The sequence below is a fragment of the Arachis duranensis genome, chromosome 10 (assembly GCF_000817695.3).
Source record: "Arachis duranensis cultivar V14167 chromosome 10, aradu.V14167.gnm2.J7QH, whole genome shotgun sequence".
NCBI classification, from domain to species: Eukaryota; Viridiplantae; Streptophyta; class Magnoliopsida; order Fabales; family Fabaceae; genus Arachis; species Arachis duranensis.
In genome coordinates this window covers 22,398,920-22,420,664 of record NC_029781.3, presented here as the reverse complement: position 1 = coordinate 22,420,664, position 21,745 = coordinate 22,398,920, and positions in this window count along the sequence as shown.

Below are 21,745 nucleotides of genomic sequence, written 5' to 3'. Positions count from 1 at the left end.
CCCTACTATTGACGGAAGATTCTCCACTCTTTTCTACATTCTCGCACTTTTTTTTTTACCTTTGCATACTTTTACACACTCACATACATATGGCTTCTATGGTCACATCTAAGTTATTACGAGTTACACCTCAAAATGGTCTCTGAGATTGGCGTTTTGCACTGAAATCGTCCCTGAGATTCCAATTGCATCAATTATGTCCCTGAGATTGAAAAAAATGCACCATAGTAGTCCCTGATCCATTTTCCATTAACGACGTGATGACATGGCATGATGACGTGGACTATAAGTGACACGTGTCACTTCATGATTTGGCCACGTATAATGGTAGGATGATGTGGTGACCAGTGACACATGGCATGCTGACGTGGATTGTTGTGCCATGTGTCACAATGTTATTTGGCCACGTGTCCAACTGTGCCACGTGTCGCAACAGTATTCGTCCACGTGTCATTCATTATGCCATCGTTGTATATGCACCAAATTAGTCTCTCATTTTGCATTAAGTGACTCATTTTAGTCCCTGAAATTGAATGTCGTGCACCAAACTAGTCCCTTCACCAATTTTTTCTCATTTTTTTTAAATTTAAAATTTTAATATCTTGGATACACAAATTTCAATTCTATTTTTTCATATATCATTTAAATACAAGTGCTTTTATAAAAAATTTTAAGATTTTAGTTTTAATTATATAATTTTTTTAATAATTTAATATTGGTAAATTTTGTAATATATAAGTATGTTATTATAAAAAAAATAATTATATGATTGATTAGACACATTTTTTTCATAAAAAACATGTGTTTTTAACAAGAAATTAATAATTAAAATAAATATTTTTTTCTTATGAAATACACGTTTTCGTTATGTATAAATGAGCTAGATTGAAGGCACTTCAACCACCCTCACTACCACTTTTGATCTCTGCAGTCTAGACGAAAGAGGTCGGAGATAATAATGAGGGAAGCTTGAAATACCTTCACGTCAACTCCAAGACGGCGGCTATTAGAGGTATCCGCAAGAAAAAAAATATTTTATAAAAGTAATGAAAGAGGTTGGAGATGGTAGTGAAGGTGCTTGAAAAGGCTTCACGTTAATTCAAGTCGGCGAATAGGGTATTCGCAAGAGAAAAAATATTTTATAAAAACACTTTTATTTGAAGAACGTGTGAAAAAATAGAATTGAAATTAATGGATTCAAAAATACTGAGAAATTTGAATTTATAGAAAAAATGAGAAAAAATTGATGAAGGGATTAGTTTGGTGCACGACATTCAATTTCAGGGACTAAAATGAGTCACTTAATGCAAAGTGAGAGACTAATTTGGTGCATATACAACGATGACATAATGGATTACACGTGGACGAATATTGTTGCGACACGTGGCACAACTGGACACGTGGCCAAATAACATTGTGACACGTGGCACAACAATCCACGTCAGCATGCCACGTGTCACTGGTCACCACATCATCCTACCATTACACGTGGCCAAATTATGAAGTGACACGTGTCACTTACAGTCCACGTCATCATGCCATGTCATCACGTCGTTAATGAAAAATGGGTCAGGGACTACTATGGTGCATTTTTTTCAATCTCAGGGACGTAATTGATGCAATTAGAATCTCAGGGACGATTTCAGTGCAAAACGCCAATCTCAAGGACCATTTTAATTATAATAATTATTAAATATTTAATTTCTAGCAACAAAATATCAAAGACTAATATCTAATTGTTGCTAAAAATAAGTTTTTCTTACTATGATTTTTACTAACTTAAATGTTAGATCTTTTTTTTAAGTGCAAATCTCCTTAACGTATCACCGTCTTTGATTCCCCAAATTAAACTACCATCATCAACTTCTTCGAGGTGATTTTCAAAACAATTATTATTATGATTATTTTAAAATTATAGAAATACTTTTCTTAGGAGGATGGAAAAGAAAATATTATCCAAAAATTGTTATTATTATAATTAGATAAGATGAGAAATACATCAATTTTACTTAAAAAGTAATTAATGCTTACAATAAAGCATAGATCAAACTTGCTATAATTTTTTTATGGTAGATAATAAATAAAAAATATTATATATTTTTTACTATATCTACTTTCAAATTATTATAAATTCTTTTATTATATAATTATATAAATCGTTCTAGCCAATTGAGCTTTAGATTAATTAGTAAAAGGTAGGACTTCATGACGATTTATACTTGAAATTCATGATAGAAAAGCATGTAAATCATTTTAGGCTACTGAATGTGCGAAGATGAGTATAAATCATTCCAGAGTGTAGTGAGTAATGATTTAAAACTCCAAACACAGAGGATTGGAACGATTTATGCTTTAAATTCAATTCAAAATACATACATAGATCATCCTACATAGATCATCCTACCTAAATGAGGATTAAAAAACAAACATAAATTGTCCTAGGGTAGAGGAATCAATGCTTTAAAGTGCAAAACACAACATCCTGAGACGATTTATGTGTATTAGAGCAAACCTCAAGACGAATGATGAAGATAATAAATCTACAAATGAACGAGTATGGTGTAAACCGATTCAAACATAAAGTAACGAGAGGAGAAAATGGTTGAATGTGTGTTTTTGCTAGTTCATGTAAAAGAAAAAAATTGATGAAAACATAAGTGATGGTGTAATTTTTTCTAGTAAAAAGTAGATTGGGTGTATTTGTAAATTTGTCAATAAGTTTGATGAATTTACAAAATAGTATATTACAGAAATTAGAAAAATATGAAAAAAAACGTGCAAAGCAAATATTTTTTAAGATTCCTATCTCACTTAAGCAAGGTTATGTTAGGTTTAGAAAATATGAAATTCTAGGCGATGACAACATGCGAGTTATATTTCACAGTCAAGCTAGATTTTCTGATTTGGGCACTATTGAGTTGTTTGCGAGAATGGTTTATGTAGAAGGTAGCTCAGGTAGATCTGCTCTGAATCTGTCAACTGGCAGGATAGAGGGGAGTTCTAGAGCCATTCTAGCGGGTCAACATGTTACTGCCTATGTGTCTTTCCTATCATTTATAGCAGATTTGCCTGTCTAGATAGATGTTGCAGATGACTTGAGGGATGTACCAGTGTGTGTACTTTTGGGGGGCTTGCAACTGCAATGAAAGCATCACATGTACTAGTAGGTGCACCTGCATTCATGGAAATCAGAGATAAAGATCCATTTGCGGAAGTTATAGGAGACAATGAGTCAGATTCAGAACCACCCATTATTGGTGATGATAGTGACGGCGAAGGAGACAACACTTTTCGAAAGATATCAAGCCTAATCAAGCTCTCAGATACAACAATACCATCCTCACTTCTCTAATTTGGATTTTGAGGCAATGAACCAATCTGTATTTCTAGATCAACAGCTTCCTGCTATTCATGGAGATGGGTCTAAGATGGTTGACACAGATGAGTTTGAAATTGGCCAGCTATTTCAAAAGAAAAAGGAAGTTAAACTCACAATGGAGAGTTATACCATTTGCCAAGGTGTTGAGGATAAAGTATTTGAGTCTAATCAATTAAAGTATCATGAAAAGTGTGTGTAATTTGAAAATGGATGTAATTGGCTGATACATGTGACTATGAGGCAGAGAAAATACTATTGAAAAGTGAGAAAGTACAATGGGCCACACACATGTTTAGCAACAGATATATCTATTGATCACAAGCAACTTGATTATCATGCCATATGTGTCATCACTATTATCATTGATTATGGCAGATACATCAATATCTGTGAAGGTTTTGCAGATGCAATGGCATCAAAATTTGGTTTCAAGCCAGCTACAAAAGGGGTGGCTAGCTAAGTCCAGAAGTCAATTGCACAGATATATAGAGATTGGAAAGAGTTCTACAACCTGATTCCACGGTGGGTCATTGGGGTTCAGATATATATGCTGGGTACTATAGCTATGTTGCGTAATTCCCTTATTAGAGCTAGTAATATGGTGGATGACTAAAGGGTATTTTTCTAATCGACTGTTTTGTACGTTTCCTCCGTGTGTTGAGGACTTCAATTATTTTAAGCCACTGATATTCATCGATGGTACTCATTTGTATGGCAAGTATGGAGGGACTTTACTAATGACAATTGCACAAAATGAAAACTCAAACATGCTTCCAGTTGCATTCGGGCTAGTCAACAGCAAGAACACGGATTCATGGAAGTTTTTCCTGAGTAACCTTTATCAGCACATGACTCCTTAACAGGGAATTCTAGTTATTTCCGACTGACACAATGCAATCAAGGTAGCATTGATTGCTGAGGATAGTGGCTAACATCTGCCGTCGACATATCATAAAGCAAATATGACAATTAACTAAAATTAACATCTCCCTAAATATATACATGGAAGGGTTCCAAGGGCAACATAAACAAGTACAAAGTATAATCGAAAGCAAATGATGGAAGTTTATACATCATCTATAGTCAACCTGTCCAGCCTATGCCAAGTAACAATGATCCTAGGACCCTTCTCGTCCGATGACAGGTGGAATCTACCCCAACTGAAAGATCCATAATGATAAGTATTAGACTTAGGAAAAAATACAATGAACTAACACTCTACAAACCTCATTATAAAAAGTACTCACCTCGATGCAAGCGGCCAAAGAATCTTGTCAAAACCCTCTAGGCCTGCACGTAAGGAAGCACCAAAAAATCCAAGATTGTAGTAATGTCAGCGGCCCAACTAGGGTTTTTTTTCATTCCGGTTAACAACTCTACATAGACACCTATACAAATAAGACAAAGTGGTCGATCCCCAACTATACTTGCCAAGTCCATCGAGATCAGCAAGATAGGGTAGCCACCTTAAATGAACTCTAGCACCAGACTTGCCCCCGAAAAGCATCGTAGACAACAACATCATGATGTAACCACATGCATAAACCTGCACAAGTAAACTCTGATGCATTAGCGGGCATCTCTTTGAACTTGTTCTAGAACTAGGCATACGATTCTGTAAACTCATCAATACAATCATCAGGTGGAAAGTTAACCAAATAACTCTTGGAATCACACCCCGCAGGCTTCCCCTTCTATCAACTGCTCAAAGTCACTGAGACATCCACTAATTGCAAATCCAACAATAGGGAAGCTGATCTAGTATGCCACATCCTATAAAGTGATTTTGCACTCTCCAAAAGGCATGTGAAAGTATGGACTTTGGATGTTATCACTCCATAAATGCACTAATTAGCGGGTCATCAAACTTAAACTAATAATCATTTAGCCTTGCAACATGTAATAATCTGACACTCTCTAAGTAGGGCACTATACGATTATGCATTATTATCTTGTATTGCCTACGAATGCTCTTAACTCATCGAGTTGTTTGATAAAATAGCAATATAAAGGTCACGATTTAACAAGGTATAATAACAACAAAATATATATTTAGAATAACTAAAAAAGTCTATAAACAAAATTTTTAACATAAACTAGATCTTCTTAGAAGCATTCATTATTATCCCTAGTAGCTGACATGAAATTTCTAATTTAACAAATCTAACATCCTTCATATTCATACAATAACCTTAACATCCCTAAACATTTAAAACCTAAAATATGGATAAATAACCAATCTCCAAATCAGATGGCTAGTTAAATTTAATCATTATAAAATTCTAACATATGAAATACACTTATCGCTAGTCAGTAACCCCTAACAAACTAACTCATTAGATATATACTATGAAATGAGATTAATTTCATTAATAGATTAATGTCATCAACTAAATGAATTTTAGAATTTTGATAAGTAACCTCTCTGTCAATAAACCCAGTGATATGTCCAATACTGTTTAAGCGATACATGTCTCCCTCGTTGCCAGTCATCTTTCTCCCAAAACATCGTTGCCCCTACTTTGCTATGATCCATCGCGATCCACCGTATACTGCACCATTCTCCACCACTGACTTCGTCGTGCCTTGCTTCATTGTTTGATGCTACATAATCTTCTTCCACTAACGTCATTATAATATTTTGGGTCTATAGTCATGGCTTTTTACTGTGACAAAAAAAATCTATGGTCACGATTTTTTTAAAATGGGTGGCCTAAAAGGATATATGATTATGATTTTGGGGATGACCTAAAGGAGTCTACGGTCACAATTTTCGGAGGTGACCTAAAAGAGTCTATGGTCACAGTTTTTCAAAAAGAGTGACCTAAAAGGGTCTATGGTCGTGGTTAAAGGGTGACCTAAGAGTCTATAGTCATGGTTTTGGGAGTGACCTAAAGGGGTTTATGGTCACAGTTTTTGGAGATGACCTAAAAGGGTCTATGATCATGGTATTGTAGGGTGACCTAAAAGTACTATGGTCACAGTTTTGGGGGTGGCCTAAAACGGTCTATGGTCACAGTTTTTCGAAAGGGTGACCTAAAAGGGTTTATGGTCACGATTTTAAAGGCTGACCTAAAGGGGTCTATTGTCACAGTTTTGGAGGGTGATTTGAAAGGGTTTATGGTCTATGGTAACAGTTTTGGAGGGTGACCTAAAGGTATCCATGGTCACGATTTTGGAGGGTGACCTAAAAGGGGTTTATGGTCACGGTTTTTGGAAAAGGTGACCTAAAAAGGATTATGGTCATGGTTTTGGGGGGTGAGATAAAGAGGTCTATGGTCACAATTTTGGATGATGACCTAAAAGGGTCTATGGTCATAGTTTTGGGGGTGACCTGATGAGCAGATATTATATACACTTTTTGGCATTATTTTCATATAGTTTTTATTATGTTTTATTTAAGTTTTATTATATTTTTATAGGTTTTAGTGAAAAATTCATATTTTTGGATTCTACTTTGAGTTTATGTGTTTTATGATGATTTCAGGTATTTTCTGGCTGAAATTGAGGAGCTTGAGTAGAAGTTTGATTCAGAGATAGAGAAAACACTACAGATGCTGTCAGGATCTGCCCTCCATGCATTCGAAAGAGCTTTCTGGAGCTACAAAAAGTCCAAATGGCGCGCTCTCAATTACTATAGAAAGCTAACATCCAGGGCTTTCCAAAAATGTATAATAGTTCATACTTTGCTTCGGAAATAAAGGCCCAAAACTGGCGTTCAACGCCAGCCACCTGCCTCATTCCTGGCGTTCAACGCCCACAAGGGGGTGGCTGGCGTCAAACGCCCAAAAGAGGGTCCCTAGCCAGTGTTCAACGCCCATAAGGGAAACTAGCTCGTGGGAGACACTCAAGCTCAACCCAAACACTCACCAAGTGGGCTCCAGAAGTGGATTTTTGTACTAAAAGTCTATTTTACCCCTCTCACGTAATCCTTAGTCATTATATTAGTATATATAGACAAGAGTTCACCCTTGTTAAGGAACTCTTGCCCACTTTCACATTGACCATTGTATTTTCTATCAGCATGACTCATTAAACCTCCTAGGTTAATGGTGAAAACTCTGCTGAGTTTCATGGATCAATAAAAGTACTACTGTTCTATTTCAATTCGTGTGTGACTCTATTCTAAGATGTTTATTCGTTCTTGAATCTTATGAATGAGATGATACGTGACACTCATCTTCATTCTACATGGGTTCAGTGTGAGTCTGTAAACGGAGATCACTGAACCACCAGCTTGATTATACATCTCTTAGACGGCTAATCCACGACTTCGTTGGGGACTTCTCGAGACACCAGTTCAGCCGAGGTATAGGACGATTAAGGTCTTTGTGGTAGAGGCTATAACCAAAGGCGCAGCATTCTCTGATCCGGAAGATTCAACCTTGTCTGTGGCGTTTTGAGTAGGATCATCAATGGGATGAACTGCAGGAGCTTCACCCTCATTCAAATTGGGCGCACACTAAACTTGGCGTTTAGCCTGAGGGTGGAAGATTTGCGGCCATTAAACTGGCGTTGATCACTTTTAGCCTGCCACGAAAGAAATCACTCACAGTTGGAGAAAGATAGCAGGAAAGGTTGATCCAGAAGAATGAAACATCTCCAAAGCATCAAATGTTCTCTAATCACTGGTTTCACTCAAATTAAGTAATTTCATCCCTATTCCTGTTTTATGCGTTTATCTCAAAAAACTATCTTTTCTAATCGCCTGACTAAGATCAACAAGGTGTCCATTGCTTGCTCAAACCAACAATCCTCGTGGGATTGACCCTGACTCACCTCAGGTATTACTTGGACGACCTAGTGCACTTGCTGGTTCAGTTGTGCGGAGTTAATTTCCGTGCATCATGACCTAAAGGTATCTATGGTCACAATTTTGGAGGATGATGGTGCGTGTGTACGCAAACCTCACACTTTTCGTACAGCAGCAATACCAGCAAGTGCACTGGATCCTCCAAGTAATACCTAAATGAGTCAGGGTCGATCCCATGAGGATTGTGTCTTGAAGCAAGCTATGGTTGTCTTGCAGGTCTTAGTCAGGCGGAATCAGAAGGTTGTTGGATTATGTAAACCTTGAATGATTATACGTCATATATGGAATTTGTAGTAGAATTGAAAGCAATAATAGGAATAGAGTTAAGAGTTAGAGTTGCTTTGTCTTTCTCAATTAACTATGGTATTACTGTCTTCCTTGCTTGTGAATGATCTTCATCTATGGCAGGCTGTAAGTGATCAAAGCCATTGCCCGTGGTCATTGATATCCTCTGCTACAGAATGAACGCCATTGCCCGTGGTCATTCAATCTGACGAAGGGTGAAGCTCTAGCAAGTCATTCTCTTGGTGATCCTACTCAAAATGCCACAGACAAGGTCAAATCTTCTGGATCAGAAAACGTTGCTTCTTTAGATTCTAGCCTATACCACGGAGACCCTAATCTCCCCAGAAATCGGCTGAACTGGTGTATCGAGAAGTCCCCAACAAAGTCATGGATTAACCGTCTGAGAGATGAACATAGCTGTTGGCTCGTGCTTTAATTCCAAGTATTCACACGAACCCAAGTAGACGCGGGTGTTTGTCAGGCACGTTTTTGTCAGATCATCCTGTTCACCACGATGGAGATCGGATATACATCTTAGAAGTAAATCAAACACTGATCCAAGAAGATCGAAATAGTAATACTTTTATTAATTCATAGGACTCAGCAGGGCTCCTCCCCTCAACCTAGGAGGTTTAGAAACTCATACTGAAGTAAAAATATAGAGTAAAACTCAAAAATCGTGTGTAAAGTTTCGATGTTGTTCGAATGATTATGTAAAAATAACTTTAAATACTAAACAGATGACTAGTAAGGGTAAAACAATCTATTTAGTGCTAAAATTCACTTTTGGGGCCCACTTGGTGAGTGTTTGGCCTGAGCTTTGATGAGATCCACATGCTATGAGGCTCTTTGGGCATGGAACGTCAGCCAGGGGAGTCCTCTCTGGGCGTTTATACATTGGTTTCTGCTCTTTAGGCGCTGGACGCCTGGAAGGAGCAAGAAGCTGGCGTTGGACACCAATTTTGGGCCTTCTAATCCAAAGAAATGGATGACTATTATATATTAGTCAGCTTTCTAAAGCCATTAAGAGCGCTCCATTTGGACGTCTGTAGCTCCAGAAAAGCTCTTCCGAATGCAGGCAGGTCAGATCCAGACAGCATCTGCAGTGCTTTCTCTGTCTCTGAATCAGAGTTCTGCTCCAACTCCTCAATTTCAGCCAGAAATTACCTGAAATTGCCCAAAAATACAAAAAAACTCATAGTAGAATAAAAAAATGTGATTTTAACACTAAAACCTATAAAAACTCAATAAAAACTAAATAAAAACTACTAAAAATTATATGAAAATGATGTCAAAAAGCATATAAAATATCCGCTCATCAGATGACCTAAAAGGGTTTATGGTAACGGTTTTACGAAAGGGTGACCTAAAAGGGTCTATAGTCACGGTTTTGGTAGGTAACTTAAAGGGGTCTATGGTCACAGTTTTGAGGAGTGACCTAAAATGGTCTATGGTCACAATTTTGGAGAGTGACCTGGAGGTATTTATAGTCACGATTTTGGAAGGTGACCTAAACGGGTCTATGGTCACGATTTTGGAGAGTGACTTAGAGGTATTTATAGTCACAATTTTAGAAGGTGACCTAAAAAGGTCTATGATCACGATTTTTTGAAAAAGTGTGACCTAAAAAGAGTCTATGGTACAATTTTGAAGAGTGATCTAAAGGAGTCTATAGTCACGGTTTTAGTGACTGACCTAAAAGGGTCTATAATTTTACAAAAAGGTGATTTAAAAGGGAGTTTATGACCACAGTTTTTTAGAGTGATTTTTTTAACTAAATCAGGTTTTAATCATTTGAGTTTAAATTAATTAAGGTTCTTATATATTTTTTATGATTTTAAAAATTTTATAAGTTTAAAATTTAAAAATTCTAATAATTAAAAACTAATGAGAATTTTATATGATTTACTTTAAATATTGAAATTTTAAATCTAATTTTATAAATAAAAAGTTAAGTAAAATACTATTAATTTTAAATTAAAAAAAGGGTCTATGGCCACGGTTTTGAATATTTCAAATATTTAAAATTTAAAAAGTTTAATAAACTAAAAACTAATGAGAATTTTATATTATTTACTTTAAATATTAAAATTTTAAATCTAATTTTATAAATAAAAAAATAAATAAAATACTTTTAATTTTAAATTAAAAAATTATTTAAAACTTAAAACTAATTATTAAGTTGACAAATAAATATTATATTTTTAAAATAATTTAAATAAATTATAGCTAATTTTCAATTACTATTCTACCTTTTAATTTTATTTAAATTATTATACTATCCTAATCCAAACTCTAGTCCTAATTTTCAAACCTTAACCTTAATCCTACCCTAGTTTTAAACCCACCCACCCACTAATCCTTGTGCACTCAATAAAGAAAGAAAGAAATAGATAAGAGAGGAAGCAGGGAACGAGGAAAGAAGAAGAAGAGAAGAAGAGCCCCTACTCCACTCTCCGAAAGACCTGCCCTCATCTCCAGAAAAACCATATCTTCACCTCTCTCTAAAATATTTTTTCTTACTTCTCTCTTTTCTCACCACTCTCTCCCTCAGGTTCATTGAGTCTCGCATTTCTCGCGGCTGGTGTCACTATCGACAACTCTCTCCAATATCTTGCTTCTCTTGTGATCGTTTTGGACTCAAGCTTGTTGCTGCCTCAAATTCGTTGCTGCCTCAAGCTCACCGCGACTTGTAAGATTCAGAACTTTTGAAAAATTTTATTATGAACTAATTTTAATTTATTTATTCATTAAAAATTTTAATTTTAAATTTTTTTATTAAAGGTAATTAAATCAAGTTTGGATAAACCAAGTTTGAATTAAATTAGAATTTTATCTAATTTTATAATTATTGGATAATTTTCTATATTTAAATTATAAAGTTTAGTAGTTATAAAATAATAAAATTTTTATATGATTTGATTTAAATAATTGAGATTTTGGAATTTAATACTTTAAGTTTTATGAATAAATAAATCAATTATATTATCTTATATTTTAAATTAGAATACTTGATTAAAAGTCAATTAATAAATTGATAAATAATAATATTCTTAAAAAATTAATAATTAAATTAGATTTCAAATTAATATCCTATCTCCTAATTTTATTAAAATTACATTATCCCAATTAACCCAAAAATCTCCAAATTGAAACCCTAACCCTAATTTTATTTTAACATATACACCTATACTCTCTACCCCTAAACCTGGCTGCTGTCAATCCCCCTTTCCAAATACAACCCAACAGCAGATAGCAAAAAGAAAGAAAGAAAGGAGATAAGAAAGACAACTCAAAAATGGAGAAGAGAAGAGAAGGAAGGAGGCCGCGCCATGTCCTGCAGTTTTGCCACCGCCGCATTCTGCTGCCACCACCAATTTTGTAGAGTTGGGCTGGATCACGTCTATTTTTAGATTTATTTGGTGGAACAGAATATTCCAATGTTAATAAGAATCCTACAGCAATTACTTTGCCATAAACAATTCCACAAGAAAAAGAATACACAAGGCCACGACTAGATGTAAAGCTCAGCCATTTGGCCTCTGGCACTGATTCAAGCACTTCTGTTAGACAACAGAAACAAAATTTGCTAACCTTTTAGATAGCACACTTTGAAATCGCAGGTTCACTCCTTTATCTAAAAGGACCGTTTATGGTTTGGTGCAACAAATATTTCATGACATTAGAGAATATTTCTTGGTTTTCATAGAATTAAAGTTTTGACATGTTAAAACTTGAATACTATAATTTTCAAAGAATGATAAGAATACATGCTATATTAGAGAATATTTCTTGGTTTTCACATTTTAATATTTTGATGTCTTTTGTAATTTTTTTAAGAGCCTTTATCTGGTTATATGTAATGGATAAATTATACCATGTTTTAATTTTTGTTGTTTGGACTAAAAATATATCTAGCTTATAATGTAAATTTTATGATTTAGATTTCTTAAATTTCTTCTTTTTAGGCTTATTTTGTGATTATCATCATTTTCGGATCTGACTAAACTTTTAAAAAAATAAATTTCAAAAAAAAGAGTAAATCGTAATCATAGTTTTAAAATAGGGTGACCATAAATAAGGCTATACCATGACCATATATGATTTTACAAAAAGGTGACTATAGAATAAACTATGGTCACGGTTTTAAAGTAAGATGACCATATATAAGCTATGGTCACAGTTTTACAGTGACCATAGATAAGGCTATAGTTACAGTTTTTCAAAAAGGTGACCATAGAGTAAGCTATGATCATGGTAAAAATCATTACCATAGATAATACTATGGTCACAGTTTTACAAAAGATGACCATAGAGTAAGCTATAGTCATGGTTTTAAAGTAAGGTAACTATAGATACCTATGATCATGCTAAAACCGTGACCATAGATGAAGCTATGGTCACAGTATAAAATAGGGGTGACCATAGAATAAGCTATGGTCATGTCAAAACCATGACCATAGATTAAGCTATGATCACGGTTTTATAAAAAAGTGACCATAGAGCAAGTTATGGTCATGATTTTTACGCGTGACTATAGAGTAACCTATAGTCACAGTAAAAAAAATGTGGCTTAAAGTGACAGAATCTAAACACTGCAACCATGACCATAGAAACTGTGACCATAGGGTAAAAAACTGTGACCATAGATCTATGGCCACGACATAATAGGTCATGGTGGAAAAACTGTGACCACAGGTCAAAAACCGTGACTATAGATCTGTGGTCACCCTTTTTGCTAACTTTTCACTGTGATTATAGACCTTTTTTTTGTAGTGCATGAACACCTCTTATTTTTGCCAATTTTTTACTTTCTACATAAATTGTTGCGACTTTTTGTGAGTAACCCTTTCGTATATAAATCGTTGTTAAGCTTTGAGATTTATCTATATGCGAATAAATCGTCTTAATCTACTGTGTTTTAAGCTGAAAATACATAATTTTACTTACATTTTGGGATGATTTATTTGTATTTCTAGACATTCAGTTTATCGAAATAATTTATACTCATTTTTAAAAAGAAGATCCAACATAAATCGTCTCAAACTATATTATTTAGTGAACTAACCTAAAGCTAATTGACCTGGAATAATTTATATAAATATAAAAAGAGAAGATTCGTGTGTTAAAATTTTTTTTTAGAGAATTAATGTAATATTGGATCTCTTTTATTTTATTTAAATAAAAAAAAGCCTAAAGGTTAATTTGTAGTGTTGGTTGTATGATTGCCGTTGAAGTTGGAGGAGGACCCCAACTAATAAATACAAAGGGGAGGCTGTTTGATATTTTGAAGTAAGGCAAGAAAAGTTATAGAAAAGAAAAAGGAGCTGAAAACGTTGGCAAAAAGAAAACACACTAAAATACAATAGGTAACAACAAATTTGCATGTCAAATCCATAGCCTTTTTATTGCCTTTCTCTCTCTGACTCCCGTGGGGTATAAATATAATAGAGAGAGAGAGAAAAAAAAGTGGGAAAGGAAATGTTATGTATCAAAAGGTACTGTGATGGTGATTGGAGATGCTTCTTCTCCTGCGAGTGATAAAATGATAATTTTTAATATTTATTTATACAATATTTATAAAGTATTGTGTGCAATAAGTCATTTAAAATAGGGTTACATTAATTTATTATAATAATAATATAGTAATAAAAATATATAAATAAGTATAAGAAAAATGAGTTATTTAAAATCAGTGTGTCAATGCATACATTGCTGTGTGGGAGATAAATGATATATGTGCGGTGGTGGTTGTAGGATTCTTTCTTTCCCTTACTCTGTTCTTTTCATCATTCAACCCCCTTTAAAATTGTGAAGGGACCTTTGACCGTTTTGTTTTTTTCTCAACTTTTTCCTTTTAGGTTTGCAAGGGATATTTCCACATGAGCAAAAACATTCAACTCACAAAATAAAGGTTTGATTTGGTAATGAAATTCAAAGTGGACTTTATTTGATACTACCATTTAGGGTTTAAGATATATAAAATAATAAATATTGATCTATTAGTATTTTTATTTATATATCACTTATAAAAAAGACACAATAAAATAAATCTTTTCAAAAGAAATATTTTAGGAAAATTGAGGGCTAAAATAGGAAAAAATAAAAAATAATTTTATTATATCTTATTTATATATAATAGATATCAAAAAATTTAAAAATATAATTAGTCTTTTCTAATTATCTGTATCCCAATAGTTATTATTTTGCTAATAATAAAGGGCATATATAACATCCTGACATATTATATGATAATAATGAATAATAATAAATAATATTGTGTCATGTGACATAACATTGAATATATATCAAGATTATGTTCTGACATGCCACATCATTGTCCAATATCACATGGTACGATCCATGGCATATTGATTAACATGACATATCATCAAATAAATATCAGTTATAGGACAAATTATTATATTAGTATTTTAATATTTTGGCTGAAAATTAAATTTTAGTTTTTTTTTTTTTTTTTACATTTTGCTTGTCTAATTAGGTATTCATTATAGACAACACTAATTAATTTCTTTTGGCAAAACCTCTCTTAACGGGTAAATTTTAGGGTACAAGTTGCTCTTTATATACATATATCGGAAGATATTTTTATATGGACAAATGACACAAGAAAATCATATTTACACAAATACAACAATCTAAAACTGGCTACATTTGTATGCTAGTTCTACTCTATATAAACTGCTGCTGGCTAACACGTTTTACTATTTGAACGTAAATCGCGGCACCTTGTAGTTGTTTATGAAGAATGTCAAATGGCCATAAAATGCAGCATCCCTATAGCAGTTTATAAAGACTACAATATGGCCATAATATGGGGCACCCCTAGCGTTGATTATGTGCAGTAATAATCCACTATGACCAGTAGTGGATAATGAATAGTTGGAGTCTCTATATATACCAACGGAAGGTAATTGTCAAGGAGAATGTCATTTCAACAATGTCTAGTGAGGATAGTTTCTTAGCGCTAGTTCATTGCTCTAAAAAAAATTCATAAAAGCAAAAGAGAGGGTGTGAAGTTCACTGACAAGAAATTGTTCAGTGTATTTATCTATTTATTGAATACCTTGTCAGATCTAAAAACCAGTATATTGCAGAAGCTTGGGGTGTTTGGGACCAAATGGGTGAAGAAGTTATTTTATAAGATCCCTATTGCAGTTGTGTCAACTGGTGTCAAGTATGATATGTTTGTTATAGGTTCTGATGAAGATCTGCAGGTTCTATTTCATTATCAAAGAAGTTTTTCGGAGTTCAGAACACACAAGTTGTATGCGAAGTTGGAGGATAGTGTCAACAGTTCTGGGACATTAGCTCCAAATCCTCAGTCAACTGCCTTAGGAGTGCTTCCACTTTGATACCTGTGATTTCGCCAGCTTGTTGATTCGTTACATCTCTATCCTTTGCGGTTGATTTGAACTGAGTATGAAGATGTTTGTGTAGCATTGGAAAAACGCTTGTTCCAGCAGCTGGCAGTTGAGATGGCTAGTTCTCCAGTCATGATTTCTAATTCTGTAGGTGACAATGAACCTGATCAAGTTGAGAATACAATGCGAGAGGATGATTCGAATGAAGAGAATGTTGATATAGTTGGGGACAATGATTAGGATACAAGAAGTAATCTACGTACACAGTAGGGCCCATCAAGTTCTGGCACACTGCAATATCCTCCGCACTTCTCAACCCTAAACTTGGAAGCTATGGGGTAATAGCTGAACGTAGATTCTGCCTTTGGGGGTCAAGAATTGTAGCATGGAACTACTCCTATAGAATTTCAAATTAAGCAATCATTCTAAAATAAAGAGAAAGTTGTGTTGAGTGTGGAAGGATTATAGCATCCGTCGTGGAGTTGAGTATAGGGTGTTAGAGTTAGATCATCTGAAGTACCTTGAAAAATGCAAGAAATTTAGCAAAGGTTGCACTTGGTTGATTTGCATCTCACGTTGTCAACGAAAGGGTACCTGCGAGGGTAGAATGTATAATGGACCGCACACTTGCTTAGCTACATCAATTTCAAGCGATCACTAGTGGCTTGATTACCATGTCATTTGTGCGAGGATCTTTTCGTTGGTTAGAGCAGATGCTGCGATTACGATTTGTGTTGGAGGAAGCAACAGAAGCAACTTTTGGTTTTTGGCCTACTTACAAGAAGGTTTGGCTAGAAAATTAAAGCAAAAGGCAATAGCAAATATCTGTGGAGATTGGGAAGAGTCTTACGACGAGTTGCCACGTTGGATACTTGGAGTCCAGTCCACCATGGCTGGCACAATTGCAGTGTTGAAGACTTCTTCAGCAAGGAATCAAGTTGATGAATCAACAGTGTACTTTCATCGTCTTTTCTGTATATTTTCTCTTTGTATTGAAGCCATTGCAAGCCACTAGTGAGCATCGATGGTACTCACTGGTATGGAAAATATAGAGGTACTTTACTTCTGGCTACCATGCAAGATAGAAACTTAAACATCTTACCCGTTGCATTTGCACTTGTGGAGGGGAAAAATACAGAGTCGTCGTCTTTTTTCATGTCTAACCTACGATAGCATGTGATGCCACAAGAGGTTATTCTTGTTATCTCTAATAGGCATAATAGCATCAAGGATTCCCTGGAGGCCTCTAACAGTGGTTGGCTACCTCTACAAGCTTATAAAAAATTCTGCATTCGTCATGTGGCAGCAAACTTTTTGCTGAATTTCAAAGGTCAAAATGCAAGAAAGCTACTTGTGCATGCTGCATATGCGAATACCAAGACAGAATTTGACTATTAGTTTGATATTATGCAGACGAAAAATCCAGCTATGTGTGATTGGGCCAACCTAATAAAATATGATAAATGGACCCAGCATCAGGATAGCAGGAGACGCTTTGGCCACATGACCATTAACATCTCTGAATGTGTTAATTCTGTCTTAAAGGGCACAAGAAATCTTTTAGTCACATCGTTGGTGAAGTTCACATATGGAAGGCTTGTAGAGTTGTTTGTTATCCGAGGACAAATAGCAGAGGCGCAATTGGGGACTGGAAATCACTTCTGCCAGGCTTTAGTGAAAGCAATAGAGTGCAACCTGAGAGATTCGAGATACTTCACCATCACTTTGTTCGACAAGCATCATTCTAAGTATACTGTGGCTGAGACGATCCCTACTGATAACTTTTCGCTTGGCACATATCGAGTTTCACTTAGAGATCGTACATGCGATTGTGGGTATTTTCATGCTCTACATTACCCATGATGTCATGCCATCGCATGCTGCGCTCACTCGCGCCTAAACTGGGCGACATATGTTCATAATGTATACAGTATACGTGAGGTGTTCAACGTATACAAGATGGGGTTCGCACCATCCATTCCAGAAGGGCTTTAGCTGCCATATGATGGTTCCATGTCGTTCCAGACCCTAATATGAAACGTGCAAGAGAAGGGCGACCAAGCTCTACCAGAATCCGGACTAACATGGATGAGGCTGCTCCCAACCAACTAAAGCACTGCAAGCACCCTAAACCTCTCATGGAACCATGTGAAGTGGATTGTCATCTGCTTGACATTATTCGGCGGTGGCAGCTCGCCAAATAACTCCTGAAACCACTCCCACACTGGTCTCCCATCCTCCATGAACTGTTCGAAGTCAGTAAGGCACCCATTAACAGCCTCCTCATTAATGGGCAACCCTAACTGATACGCTACTTCCTACAGTGTGATGGTGAACTCTTTGAATGGCATGTGAAAGGTGTGCGTCTCAGAACACCACCTCTCAATGAATACGCTCACCAGAGGCTCATCCATTCAGAACCAATGAGTGTTCAGCCTAGACAAAGTGATACAAACCAGTGATTTCCAAATAAGGTATGATCCGGTCATGCAAAGGTATATTCTATTGCCTCCTAACACTAAATATACACCTAGTTGGCTGCATCATACAAAAAATTTAAATTGGCACTAATAAAAATTTAATAGAAAAAATACTAATACCTATATTATTTCTAAATTAAATAATTCACAGATAAAATACTAACACATAAATTAACCAGAAAATTAAATTGGCACTAATAATTTTTTTACAGAAATAGACTAACACCTAAATTATTTATAAATTAAATAATTCACAGGCAAAAACTAACACATAAATTAACAAAAAAATAATAAATTGGGACTAATCAATTTTTATCAGAAAATAGACTAACACCTAAATTATTAATAAATTAAATAATTCACAGATAAAAGACTAACACACAAATTAACAACAAAAATTAAATTGGTACATAACAAAAAATAGACCAACACCTAAATTATATATAAATTAAATAATTCACAGATAAAAGACTAACACATAAATTAACCAAAAAAATAATTGATACTAATCAAATTTTAACAGAAAAATGATTAGCATCTTCAATTTATTTATAAAAATATCCTAATTACACATCGAAGTGACATAAAATATGAATGGAACAACATAAAAATAACTAACATATAGAGAAAAACAACATAAAAATAACTAACCTTTTCATTAATACTTCCAACCATGTAAGTAACGCCGTTCAATTGATACAAGTGATTTTGTTCTTCCATAATCCCACCGAGCTAGAGTATCGTTGTGGCGTGATTCTCTCTCAAATCCTCTCAACCAAACTAAACTTAAACACTTAAGTATACAATTCGTTATTGGCTATCGCTATTTTATAATGTCACTACACACAAACTACGCTAGAAGTCTCGCAAATTATGCAGAGTTCTTTTCCTTCCTAAATCATTACAGAAATACCACAATTTATATACATTTGATGTTCTTCATAAACTACTACAGAAATGTCGTGATTTATGATTAATTATTGTTATTCATAAACCATTACAAGTGTGTCATGATTTATGTTCAATTGGTGTTTTTATAGACAGCTACAAAAATACTATAATTTATACTCGAATGATAAAATGTGATAGACAACAACACTTTATATAGAATAATATTAGGATACAAATGTAACAAATTTTAAATTGTAATATTTGCATAAATATAAAGTCAAATTATTTTATTCATGGCATTTGCCCTTTTCATATATGGCATGTTTGCAAATAAATTGCATATTTACTTTGATATTCAAATAAGTTAACCGCTTAAAAAAAGTAATAAAAATCATTAATATTGCGTGAATTGTGCTTGCTTCTAATTTAAATTCCATTAGAAAGTAATATGAGTGAATCCTGATTTTAAATAGGATAAAATTTAAAAAGAAAAATTAAAAATAATAAGTAATCATTTCAGTTTTTTAATTAAAGAAATTATAATTTATAAAATCGTAAATTTAATATACATTATACAAATCATTACCCACAATTTATCATACTTGATTTATTGGAATCACACTTATGAAATATATCTATTTTAGTTTATATCAATGTATTATACAATTTTATCTATGTATTAAAAATAATTAGTGTTATTTTTATTCACTCGCCGTTATTAAAAGTGACAGTTTGACTTATTAAAGGGAAATAGATCCTATCAATTTTTTTTAACAATTGAAAGAATAAAATATAATTTTTTTACTATTAATTTTATAAATAGAACTAAGAATAAATATAAAAAAATAATAAAAAATTAAAAATCACATTTTACAGTTTTAATTTTTTTTTAACAATTAAAAAAATCTATTTCCCCATTGGAGTGAAAGCTAGCTAACAAAATATTTTGACTAGATGAATTTAATTATTTTTCAATATTTTTTAGACTCACCCCACCCATCATACGAAAAGGAGAAGTGTGATTTGGGATGTGTGGTGTGAGGTTAACAACCAATAACATAGTTAATATGCCTTTTACTGTTAAGGAAACATTGATTAGTGGACAATTATTCATAATTAATTATTGTGCACTTCTATATTAAAAAATTTACATAAACTCTTAAGTAAACGCACATGATATGGGCAACTGGGCAAGTGGGCAGCAGTAAAAAAGCATTTTAATTAATGCTCAAATTATATTTACAATCACTATGGCTTGCTTAATTGGAGAACAAAAATGTTTGATAATAAAAAAAATTAACTAAAAATAATTAAAATTTATCTTATTTAATATTTATTAATTATTATTAAAATTAATGATATTAAATAAAACAGATTTTATTATTTTTTCGTTTTTCTACCATTACCGATTCAACACATGCTAAGAATTATTGGATGCTCTCATTAAGAGCACAAATTCACATAATTACAATATAAATATTTTTTCTCAGTGAGCAATATATATAATTATAAGAGAAAATTATATTTTTTTCTGAAAAATATTAAAAATAATATTTTTCTCTTTTCTATATGTAAAATGTATACTCTCTTCTTTTATAATTTTTTTAAAAAAATTCTTTAATTTATTTTAAATTTTTTATATTGACTAACATTAACTTTACTCATTTTTTTAAAAAAATTTAATTTTTATAAAAATATCATTTAGTAAAATTTTATTTTTTTTTGTGATTAAATTTTCTTTATCAAAATACTTTTTAACAAATTATTTTTTTACTAATTAAATTGTATTTTTACTAAATCTTTTTTAAAAAAAATTTAATGATTAAACTTTTTCATAAGATAAGAAATTATTTTTTTAAAGATCAATTTTTTTTTAAAACACAAATGACAGTCACCTTGTTTCTAAAAGTTGTTCTTAGAGAATCCATACTTTTCCTTCTTCAAATGGCTTTCTTTTTAGATTTTCTAAAGTTTTTTAAAAAATATTTTTATATAAATACAGTTTAATCAATAAAAAAATAAATTGTTAAAGAATATTTCAAAAAATAAAATTTAATCAAAAAATAAAATTTTTACTAAAAGGTATTTTTGTAAAAAATAATTTATTTTTCTTGAAAAATGAATAAATTAACATTAGTTAACACAAAAATTTAAAATGGATTAAAGATGAAATTTTTTAAAAGTGATAAAGAATAGGAGTGTATATTTTACAAATAGAAAGTAGGAGATTGTCATTTTAGCATCTCTATGAAGAGGAGAGAAAAAGTTTCTCTAATCATAATAATAATTTTTAAAATTAATATTTAAATTTGTCTAAAAAAATAACTTATTCTTTAAATTAATTTTTAAAAAATTTTATGAGTTATATTAATCTCTAAAAAATACAATTGTAAATCAAATTGATCATTTCATCAATCAAAATTATAATATATTACATTAAATGCTACATAATATGATGACATAACAGAATAATATTACATCAACTAGTTATTTTATAACACTTGATATTAAC